Here is an 11,628-nt window from a genome sequence, read left to right on the forward strand (position 1 = left end):
TCTGCACTAAACCCATTTGGTCCTGGGCTTTTTTTGGTTGGGAGACTATTGATGACTGCTTCTATTTCTTTAGTGGAAATGGGACTGTTTAGATGGTTAATCTGATCCTGATTTAACTTTGGTCCTGGTATCTGTCTAGGAATTTGTCCATTTCATCCAGGTTTTCCAGTTTTGTTGACTATAGCCTTTTGTAGTAGGATCTGATAATGTTTTGGATTTCCACAGGATCTGTTGTTATGTCTCCATTTTCATTTCTGATTTTGTTTATTAGAATACTGTACCTGTGCCCTCTAGTTAGGCTGGCTAAGGGTTTATCTATCTTGTTGATTTTCTCANAGAACCAGCTCCTGGTTTGGTTGATTCTTTGTATAGTTCTTTTTGTTTCCACTTAGTTGATTTCAGCCCTGAGTTTGATTATTTCCTGCCATCTACTTCTCTTGGGTGATTTTGCTTCCTTTAGTACTAGGGCTTCTAGATTTGCTGACAGGTTGCTAGTATATGCTCTCTCTAGTTTCTTTTTGGAGGCACTCAGGGCTATGAGTTTTCCTTTTAGGACTGCCTTCATTGTGTCCCATAAGTTTGGGTATGTTGTGGCTTCATTTTCATTAAACTCTAAAACATCTTTAATTTCTTTCTTTATTTTATCCTTGACCAAGTTATCATTGAGAAGAGTGTTGTTCAGTTTCCACGTGAATGTTGTCTTTCTATTGTTTATGCTGTTATTGAAGATCAGCCTTAGTCCGTGGTGATCTGATATGATACATGGGATAATTTCAATATTTTTTATCTGTAGAGGCCTGTTTGTGACCAATTATATGGTCAATTTTGGAGGAGGTACCATGTGGTGCATAGTAGAAGGTGTATCCTTTTGTTTTAGGATTAAATGTTTTGTAGATATCTATTAAATCCATTTTTCTTATAACTTCTGTTAGTCTCCATGTGTCTCTGTTTAGTTTCTGTTTCCAGGATCTGTCCATTGGTGAGAGTGGGGTGTTGAAGTCTCCCACTATTATTGTGTCAGGTGCAATATGTGCTTTGAGCTTTTTTAAAGTTTCTTTAATGAATGTGGCTGTTCTTGTATTTGAAGCATAGATATTCAGAATTGAGAGTTTCTCTTGGTATATTTTACCTTTGATGAGTTTGAAGTGCCCCTCCTTTTCTTTTTTATAACGTTGGGCTGGAAGCCAATTTTATTTGATATTAGAATGGCTACTCCAGCTTGTTTCTTCGGACCATTTTCTTGGAAAATTGTTTTCCAGCCTTTCACTCTGAGGTAGTGTCTGTCTTTCTCCCTGAGATGGATATCCTGTAAGCAGCAAAATGTTGGGTCCTGTTTGTGGAGCCAGTCTATTAGTCTATGTCTTCTTATTGTGGAATTGAGTCCATTGATGTTAAAAGAAATTAAAGAAAAGTTCTTGCTTCCTGTCATTTTTGTTGTTAAAGTTGGGATTCTGTTCTTGTGGCTGTCTTCTTTTAGGTTTGTTGAAGGATCACTTGCTTTTTCTAGGATGTACTTTCTGTCCTTATGTTGATATTTTCCCTTTATTACCCTTTGAAGGGCTAGATTTGTGGATATTGTGTGAATTTGGTTTTATCATGGAATACTTTGGTTTCTCCATCTATGGTATTTGAGAGTTTTGCTGCGTATAGTAGCCCNGGCTGACATTTGTGTTCTCTTAGGGCCTGCATAACATCTGTCCAGGATCTTCTGGCTTTCATAGTCTCTGTTGAGAAATCTGGTGTGATTCTACTGGCTTGCCATTATATGTTACTTGCCCCTTTTCCCTTGCTGCCTTTAATCTATCTTTATTAGGGCATTTGTTGTTCTGATTATTATGTGTCAGGAGGAATTTCTTTTCTGGTCCAGTCTCTTTGGAGTTCTGTAAGCTTCTTGTATGTTCATGGGCATCTCTTTCTTTAGGTTCGGGAAGTTTTCTTCTATAATTTTGTTGAAGATATTTGCTGGCCCTTTAAGTTGAAAATCTTCATTCTCATCTACTCCTATTATCCTTAGGTTTGGTCTTGTCATTGTGTCCTGGATTTCCTGGATGTTTTGAGTTAGGATCTTTATGCATTTTGCATTTTCTTTGATTGTTGTGTCCATGTTCTCTGTGGAATCTTCTGAACCTGAGATTTTCTCTTCCATCTCTTATATTCTGTTGCTGATGCTCACATGTATGTTTCCTGATTTCCTTCCTAGGGTTTCTATCTCCAGAGTGGTCTCACTTTGGGTTTTCTTTATTTCTTTTACTTCCCTTTTTAGATCTTGGATGGTTTTGCTCAATTCCATCACCTGTTTGGTTGTGTTCTCCTGTGTTTTTGTAAGGACTTCTATGTCTTTAGCAGTTTTCTCCTGTATTTCTTTAAGGACTTCTATCTCTTTAGCAGTGTTCTCCTCTATTTCTTTAAATGAGTTATTAATGCCCTTCTTAAAGTCCTCTACCAGCATCATGAGGTATGCTTTTAAATCCGAGTCTTGCTTTTCAGGTGTGTTGTGGTATCCAGTACTGGCTGAGTTGTAAGTGCTGGGTTCTGATGATGGTGAATGGTCTTGGTTTCTGTTAGTAAGATTCCTACATTTGCCTTTTGTCATCTGGTAATCTCTAGAGTTAGTTGTTATAGTTGTCTCTGGTTGGAGCTTGTTTATCCTGTGATTCCGTTAGCCTCAATCAGCAGTCCTGGGAGTCCAGCTCTCTCCTGAGTCTCAGTGGTCAGAGTACTCTCTGCAGGCAAGCTCTCCTCTTGCAAGGAAGGTACACAGAGGCCTGGTGTTCAGATCTGCCTTCTTGCTGAAGATGTAGGCCCAAAATGGGGCCTGTCCCAGAAGATGTGTTACCTCTGCAGTTTGTACACTCACCTGCACAGGCTTAGACTTCAAGGCACCCTGCTCAGGCTGTGAGAGCACTCCCTGGTGGACACCTCTGCTCTGGCGGGGATGGTGCCTGGATGTCTGGAGCCAGAAAAGGGGTATGTCCCAGAAGCTCTGTAGCTTCTGCAGTCTGCCCTCTCCCCAGCAAGGACTGGAGCCTGGGTGTACTGGAGTGAAGATGGCTCCCTTACCAACTCAGGCTGTGAGAGTGCTCCCGGGCAGACACCTCTGCTCTGGCGGGGATGGTGCCCAGAACCAGTCTGTAGTCCAACTCCCCAACAATGGTCAGCTGTGAATGAAAGTCTAAGAATCTAGTAGTTGCTCAGTTCCAAGAGGATAGTTGTTTCAGCTGGGCTTCTGTAGAAGTTGGCTCCAACAGATGTGCTGGCAAGTAAATGCAAGCAGGTGAAGAAGATCCAATACTTCATTTTTGAAAATACCACATACTAAACTCATAAAACATGGAGTTAACAGTTGACAGTGACCAGAAAGATGCTTCCCTGCAAGTGTCCAAGAGTCCCCAAAGAGAATACTCTTTACATTCCCAAATAGTATGTAAAAGCAGAAAGTGTTCTACTGATATTACCTGCTCTCAGGGCTTAACAATTCAACAAAATGACAACCTGGAAGTATGCTCACAGGCTCAATTTAAAGCTGATTAGTTGAATTCCAAGGAAGATTTGCTGACTTTATCATGGTTTGTTGTCTCTGTCTCATGGCTTGGGTTCTGGGGACTTTACAGAATTGTTGCTGACTAAATATTCTTGCATCAGGCCACTTGGTTGGACAGCTACTGATTGGCTGCATATGGGCTATGGTTTTTTTCTGGAACTGGTTTTTTCAGTTGTGGGAAACAGAAACTCCAGAACTGGTATCTCAGAGTCTGTGATGAAGTCAGACTAGCTAAGCCCTCTAATTCCCTCTGAATTATAACTGAATCAAATTTTTGATTCATCAGTTCTTTCCAAGTTCCAGGTTATTGGCCAGGGGGTGAATTTGGACCTAAGGACCATACGTTTTATTGCAAAAATTCAGACCTTTTTGACTCAGCATCTCAGCCTGTCAAGTGGTGCTGGATCTGGCCAGGCTATGTAAGGGGAAGTGTGACATACTTCCTACCTCTGGAGCATCACCACACCTTTGATCTCTCTGATTCCCACATGTGTTGTTGCTTGCTGTTTCTCTGAAGCTGATTTGCTATCTTTACTACTGCACTTTCAAACTTTCTTCCTGGGGAATATACTTCCCCATCACTCTGAGCTAATTACACCATAGTAAATGAAACAGATGTGATTCCCAGGAATGAAGGGTAGAGATAGTTATGAGGCTTTGCATGATGATGAACAGGTCTTCCACTTGGCCTTTAGAGCCATGTTAAAGGATAACATATTAAAGGTCCAGAAAAGCCTACATGGTCCTTTATAGAAAAGTTTCACTGCCAAACTTAACCTTGAATGTGAAATAATGAGGAGATACATGTACCCTCCAGTCCAATGACTGCTGCATTATTTAATCAAGGTGAAATTGAGGACATGAAAGATAGAGAGTTAAAGTGGTCTCAGGAAGAAAAGGTACAGACAGAAAATTAGGAAATTATATATGATACAGGAATAAATAGTATTAGAAGGATAGTACATGAGGGTATGGAATTGCTAGGATAATGAAATTAACATTAGAGAATTAAAAGGTGATGTAGAAGCATTCTAAAGATAGTAGTCTGTTTTACTAGGTGTTTGAAGAATTGGGGATAATAAGCCCTGGAAAGATATTAGAAAGAGCTAATTGTTCCATTTACATGAATTCAAAACTTTGTAAAGAATCATTTTAACTTTAGTAGTTTGTTATCTTTCTGTTTTTACATGAAATAGTTACTAATGATTTCTGTCTTCTGTACCAGAAAGCTACAGGAACTGTGCCCAGCTATCCATTAAGAACAAACTGTGGAATACCAAAGTATGGATACTTCATTCCTTCTTAGAATGGGGAACAAAATACCCATGGAAGGAGTTACAGAGACAAAGTTTAGAGCTGAGACAGAAGGAAGGAAAATCCAGAGACTGCCTCACCTGGGGATCCATCCCTTATACAACCACAAAACTAGACACTATTGCATATGCCCGAAAGATTTTGCTGACAGGACCCTGGCATAGCTCTCTCTTGTGAGACTATACCAGTGCGTGGCAAATACAGAAGTGGATGCTCACAGTCATCTATTGGATGGAACACAAGGCTCCTAATGAAGGAGGTAGAGAAAGTACCCAAGGAGCTAAAGGGGTTTGCAACTCCCTAGGAGGAACAAAAATATGAACTAACCAGTACCACTCAGAGCTTGTGTCTCTAGTTGCATATGTAGCAGAGGATGGTCTAGTAGGGCATCAGTGGAAGGAGAGGCCCTTGTTTTGGGGAAGATTATATGCCCCAGTAGAGGGGAATGTCAGTGCCATGAAGCTTGAGTGGATGGGTTGGGGATCAGGGCGGGGTGAAGGGCATGTATAAAGGACTTTGGGAATAGCATTTGAAATGTAAATGAAGAAAATATCTAATAAAAATTCTTTACAAAAAAGAAAGACAGGGCATCAAGTGGAAGGATGGGGTTATCATCCCATAGTCAAAAACTCTGTCCCTGAATTGTCCCTGTCTAAAAGAATTTCAGGGAAAAAAATGGAGAAAATACTGAGGGAAAAGATGTTCAGTGGCCAGTCCAAATTGAGATACAGCTCAAGGGAAGTCTCCAAGGCCTGACACTATTACTGATGCTATGGTGTGCTTACAAACAGGAGCCTAGCATGGTGGCCTTCTGAGGGGCAACACATTAATTTTTAACCATTTTTCCCCAGAACCATATGTTTCACCATATGGACCCAAACATTCCAGGGTTCAGGAATTAAAGATTTTTAAAAAAGAGAAAGAGTTGGTAGAACTGGTGGCCATTCATTCCTGCAAAAGATGGTTAATTACCCCAACCATACAATTAAGCTTAGGTTCTCTGCAAGAAGTCTGAATTCCTTGAAGGCCTGAAGTCCTCTTGGCCCCCAGATTGGTTTCAGACAGTAAAAGAGCCATAGCATGTGTAGTACTGCAAACTTATCTATTAGTAGTGAGCAAAATCTACCCACAACACACAACTAATTGAAAGGGTAGGGCTTCCTTGATCACAAATGAACCCTCATATGTAAATGTACAAGAATGACTAAAGAGAATACCCCAGATACAAATAGTATGTAAAAGTAGATGTCATTTTATTCTGTAGAAATTACAAAGATGCAGGGATTGACCATTCATCAAAATGGAAACCTGGAGGTGAGCTCACAGGTTCAATTTAAAACAATTAGGGGGATTCCAGGGAGGAGTAGGTGACCTTTATCCTGACTGGTTGGCTCTATCTATAGGGGTATGAGTGTGTCTTAATTTAGGTAGAGTTCTAGAGACTTTCCAGACTAACTATTTTTGCCTCAGGCCAGATTTCAGGGTAGCTCCTGATTGGCTGCTGGTGGGCTGTTGTTTTCCTTGGAACTGGTGTGTTTAGATCTGGGAAATAAAAACTTAGGCCTAGACCCCTGAGTTGGCTGCTCATAGCCTGTCATAGTGTCAGTCTAGCTCAGCTATCTCATCCCTATAGGCTAGATTTTATAGTTCTGGAAACCTATATCTGTATCACAGGTAGCAGACAAGGTCATCAGCCTCATCCAGCTGTGAACTATGCAAGCTTCAGCACAGGTTCCTCACTGATTCAATAGCAAGATTATGTGAGTACTCAACCACATTCTTATATGACCTAATTCCTATTCTGTAAGATTACATAAATTTCTGGTACTGTTTATGAGGCCAAGAACCTGAGGATAAGTCATATGTCCAAAGGAAGAACATAAATAAACCTGATAAATCAAAATAATATATTTTAATAATGAATTCTTCCATGCCAACAGACAAATGCATCTCTTATCTTTCCCCATAGAAACTTATTCTTGAAGTAGATGACAGTTCACATATATAACATGAATGCTAGACATGAAGAGAATAAGAGAACATAGAGTGATCAGCCATAATTCAGATGTATATGTTATATCTATTCCCTAAATGTCAAATAACTTCAAAGAGGAGTGAACCGAAAGATTATAAGATACAAGGGTAGAGGATGGTGTTATAAAAACAGCTGTCCAGAAACAAAATGGCAGTTACACATATGAACTCTCAATGATTGTGGCAGAATTCAAGAGATATTTACAAGCTCAAGCAAGATAGAGTCCATCATGGAGTTGAGAGAGGTAGAAATTCAATTTAATCTCACCACTATATATCTCCTAGCTTCAAGAGATAGCGGGTCAAAGATCAGGTTTAATTTTTCTGTGTGTAGCTATCCACATTTACTAGTAACAGTTGTTGAAAATTTTACCTTCTCCAAACTATCTTGTTAAATTCTGCTAAAAAATCAGGTAGATATATATAGATGCATATGTGAATCCTCAATTTTATTCCATTGAAGAACCATTTTTCCCATGAATACCATTCTGTTTTTATTAATTGAGTCTTGTAGTTTAACCTGAAATCTGGGATGATGATACCTCCAGAAGTGGTTTTTTTAATTTTTTTTTTATTTTGTAGTTATCATTCAGGAATACAAACATTTTGACATCTTTTTTGGTACATCCACTTCAGTATGATAAGCCTGGAAAGCCTGAGAGCAGTCCCGAGGAAAAGAGTTTCATGGAAATTTCACCTCCTGGAACGTTGGCATTCCCATAGCTAGAATGCCCCAGATTTGTCCCTGCTATATTGTGGAGTGTCTTGCATGCTTCCTTACAGTATTTTATTGGATAAGAGTTAGAAGACTCAAGGCAGGCTTAGCAAAATTATACCTAGAATCTTTATTACAGTCAGGTATTGCAAACTACATTACATATTAGAAGAAAGTTGGTGAATTCTTCTAACAAATGGAGATTCCCTACAGATACTTAAAAGAATAGCCAAGTTACTCTCATATGCAAATATTTACCAAGGCCTAGGAAAAAGTGGGGTTGTGGTATTGCATTATTCATGATAAGGTCTGCTAGAGCAGAACCCCCTGGTGCTAGCTTTCACAAGGCTCAAAGGAATAGCATAAATTATGACTAGAGTGTGAAATACTTACCTGGCCCTTGTCATTAGCTGACTCTAGACAGGGCTGTTTTATCTTTACTGTAAACATCCCCTGGTTCCTGCCAGTCCTTTGAAGGCATTCCTCTGTTTGTGTCAGACACTTCTATGTACCTATCTTCTGTGATACCCTACTCCTTTGTTTTATGTACTATATAAAACTGATTCTAACTTTGACAAAATTACATCCAGATACAGCACTCCCTCATGTTCATGTCTGTTTGTCACCCTTTTCATCGCCAACTCTTTGTCCACCTGTCTGGAACCTTAATTTCCCACGTATTGAGAGAAGCCAACTGGGTCAGTTCCGTGGCACTTTCTTTCCTACTTCTACCCCATAATCTCACTCATTAGTCAGATTGTTCTAATTAGATATCAGGTACTATATTAAATATGTATGTAAAGAGTTGTCATACAAGTATGTTTTTGGTTTTAGTAAAAATGCTTTGAGTTCCTTTTCAATTACATTGATGTTGGTTGTGGGATTACTCTAAACTGTCTTTACTATCTCAAGTATCACTCTTATGAACCAGCCTTTGTGTTACTGTGTGGTTTTTTTCCTCACAGTGTTTAATATCTTCTCTTTGTTCAATATTCTTCATGTTTTGATTATTAGGTATGGTGCAGAGATTTTCTACTCATTTGTATTTGAAATTCTACATGCCTCTTAGCTTTTGATATCCATCTTGCTTATAGTAGAGTTTTTTTCTATGATTTTGTTGAAGATGCCTTCTGTGCCTGAATTTTATCTGAAACTCTTCTACAACTGTTATTCAAAGAATTGATTTTTTTATGCTATTTAAGAATTTCAGCATGTTCTATTCTTGAGAGTTTTTGTTTTCTTTTGTTTTGTTTTCTTTTGTTTTGTTTTGTTTTGTTTGGATTTGACATTGAATGAGTGATCCAAATACCCTTCCATGTTTTCAAAGACTTGATACTTCACTTCCCATTGACCTAATATATTGGTTAGCCTTTCCTTAAATATTATTTTAATTAAATTATATAGTTCTAGTGGAAATGTATTCTGCCAGTGTGGAAATCAGTATAAAGAGCTCTCAAACAACTAAAACTAAATATATTCAAATGATATTATTACTGAGCATTTATCTAGAGGACTCCACTCTTATATGTCATGGGGATATTTGTGCAACAATGTTTTTGTTGCATTGTTCAGAATATCTAAGCTATGAAACCAACCTAGTTCTCAAATAGAAATGGACAAAGCAAATGTATTATATATACAATACAAATCTGTTTAAACTGTTTATTTAATATATACTGGACAATGTTACTATCTAGAGGATCAAAAAAACTACTGGGAAAATGATGGGAAAATGGAAGTGATAGTAAAGTCTAGGGAGATATGTGTACAAAGTCACTGAAAGTCATCCTTTTAAACATTACTATGCTATCTAATACCAAGTACAATGCTTATATTACAAGAGAATAACAATAAAAATATTCATAATTCATAAAATTTTAGCATCTATTAAACATAAAATCAAATTTGTATACTTATTAGATGGGATGTAGGTTTTTTATATTTTCATAAAAATAAAATCATGACTGAAGAAATATATATCAAAATTTATAAATTTGACATTTTTAGACTCATGTGCTATTCTGAAATAATACACATCACTGCAGAGCAGGCTGAGTTATATAAACACATAGTAGAAAGTGGCAGGAGTATATTAAAGACAATTTCAGAAATTGGTACAAATTCTGCCTTAATATCAAACTAAAATTCTGTGATTTAAATATTTCCTTACATTTGACAAGTTCATACATGTATATGTATAAGTATATATCACTCATTACTACTTTACCCTCACCGGTCTCAGTAAATCCTTCATTACATGAGCCCATTGAGTCCATTTACTGTTGCCATATGTACTTGAATTTGGGGCTAACCATAGAACTGGGAAATGCTATCAGGTGTCCCATAATGAAAATGCAATGAGACTCTCTTCCCAAGAAGGTTTTGCTACAAAGAGTTGCTCTATAAAAGTCAAGTAAGAAATACAAATATCAAATTTTAAAATTATACATTCTTGCCAAAATGTCCAGCATATATTAAATTTATGTTTAAATGCTGATAAATTATGTTAAGAATATTTTGAAAATCATTACTTCTGTAATTAAATCATTGTTTTCCTTTGTACCTATGATAAAAACATTGTAATTCCAAAAAATAAAATCTAAAGTAGTTCTGGATATATTCTTTGGTGTTTAATCATATTAAAGCAAGTACAGTACTAATTTATAATTTTGTACATTCAATAACCAAGCCATAGTGAAACTACAACATATAACTTAGAAAAAACTGCAGTTTACAGCTTTATTTACTACATGTATAAATTAATTGCTGGTAATTTTATGATCAGAAATTTTTACATTTGCTACATTTTTCATGCCACCACAATTAGTAATGAGATCCACAGTTTTTAAAACTATATATTAAGGGATCATTTGGGTAGTTACACTACATTATTTGTCTGACAATTTTATGAAGGGCTTTCTTGATGTCCCTGTTCCTCAGGCTGTAGATGAAGGGGTTCATCATGGGAACCACCATTGTATACATTACTGAGGCCACCACACTTTCCCTGGAAGAACTAGAAACTGATGAACTGAGGTAGACACCTATACCTGTTCCATAAAATAAGCAAACAACTGACAGGTGAGATCCACAGGTAGAGAAGGCTTTATATTTCCCTAAGAGTGATGGAACTTTAAAAATGGAGGAAGTTATTTTATAATAGGAATAAAATATTCCTGAGACAGGGAGGAAACCAAGAATTATGCTAAAAATAAACCTAACTATATTATTGATAGAGGTGTCAGAACAGGCAAGTTTTAGGAGCTCTGTAACATCACAGAAGAAATGAGGGATTTCCATATTAGTACAAAATGTTAGTTGTGACACCATCAAGCAGTGTATTTGTGAACTCACAAGACTAATGAAAAATGAAGCTATAACCAAACATCTACACAGACAAGGGTTCAGAATGACTTAGTAGTGCAGAGGGTGACAAATAGCCACCCATCGGTCATAGGCCATCACAGTCAGTAATAGGCCATCCATGTCGCCAAAAAGAAAGAAGAAAGACACCTGAGTTAGGCATTCAGAATAAGTTATGGATTTCTTATGAGTCTGCATATTTACCAGCATTTTGGGAATGGTGGTGCTGCTGAAACCCATGTCAGACAATGAAAGGTTGAAGAGGAAAAAGTACATAGGGCTGTGGAGGTGGGAATCAGAGCTGATGGCCAAGAGGATGAGTACATTTCCAAGCACGCTGAGCATGTATATGAGCAGGAATAGTATAAATAAGATAGGCTGTATTTCAGGGTCTTCTGAGAGTCCAAGGAGAAGGAATTCCAAAGTTCTTGTTAAATTATATGACTCCATACAGCTTGAAAATCTTTTGAAAAAAAAGTTTGAAGTGAATTAAGCACTCTATAAGCAACTGACTATATGCATGTATTTCTGTGAACTAGAAATTCTTAAGAAATCATTCATATATGAGAAGTGTTAAGTTTTTTCTTAAATTATTTAGAAAACTGTTTGTAGTCTAGGGTCTTTGCTTCTATTTGGTAGTCACATGATGCACTGATGAAGG

General features: G+C 37.4%; 1 pseudogene; it reads right to left on the bottom strand.

Moving 5' to 3' along the window:
* Window positions 1-10,487: 10,487 nt before the first annotated feature.
* On the bottom strand, window positions 10,488-11,417 carry LOC110328144 (annotated as a pseudogene).
* Window positions 11,418-11,628: the final 211 nt, after the last annotated feature.

Source organism: Mus pahari, chromosome 10 (assembly GCF_900095145.1).
Source record: "Mus pahari chromosome 10, PAHARI_EIJ_v1.1, whole genome shotgun sequence".
Taxonomy (NCBI): Eukaryota; Metazoa; Chordata; class Mammalia; order Rodentia; family Muridae; genus Mus; species Mus pahari.